Below are 696 nucleotides of genomic sequence, written 5' to 3'. Positions count from 1 at the left end.
CTCTCTTCTCCTAATATATTCCTCTTCTACTATAATCCATATTCATCCAATGATGCATAATTCTCCTGGTTCCCATTTTTTTGCAGAATACCTTCACATCTGTCACCTACCTAGTTGGCAAACCGTGTGGATTATACATCTACCATGAAGCTACCATCCAACTCTACCAATATATGCACAGAAACTTGAAAACATTTTTTTTTTCTGAACTATAAAAGATCAGGAGAAAGCGCGAATGCAGTCCTCCACTACCACAAATTACACAGTCGGGTTTCCCAGATTTGGGGAAATTACGGAGTGCAATGGATAAGCCTCGCCCTGGGAAAATCACATTCACGATCGTGGTATCTCCCCTGCCAGGTAAGTATAACTTGAACACATTTTGAATTTTCCTGTCTCAAGGTTTGGAAGGACAGCTCAGCAACATGATAAAGAACAGACTGAGGCTGTATGTGGTGGCTCATGCCTGGAATCCCAGGACTTTGGGAACAAAGGCAGGCAGATCTCCCTGAGGTCAGGAGTTCAAGATCAACCTGGTCAACATGGTGAAACCCTGTCTCTACTAAAAATATAAAAATTAGCTGGGTGTGATGGTGTGTGCCTGTAATCCCAGTTACTTGGGAAGCTGAGGCAGGAGAATAGCTTGAACCTGGGAATAGGAGGTTACAGTGAGCCAAGATCATGCCACTGCACTCC

General features: G+C 43.7%; 1 pseudogene; it reads right to left on the bottom strand.

The window, feature by feature from the left end:
- Positions 1–220: 220 nt before the first annotated feature.
- LOC120368157 (U1 spliceosomal RNA) lies at positions 221–368 on the bottom strand (annotated as a pseudogene).
- Between the last annotated feature and the right edge of the window lie 328 nt (positions 369–696).

This window comes from Saimiri boliviensis, chromosome 5, assembly GCF_048565385.1.
Source record: "Saimiri boliviensis isolate mSaiBol1 chromosome 5, mSaiBol1.pri, whole genome shotgun sequence".
Classification (NCBI taxonomy): domain Eukaryota; kingdom Metazoa; phylum Chordata; class Mammalia; order Primates; family Cebidae; genus Saimiri; species Saimiri boliviensis.
The sequence above is the reverse complement of the archived record's forward strand: the minus strand, read 5'-3'. Positions and strand labels throughout refer to the sequence as shown.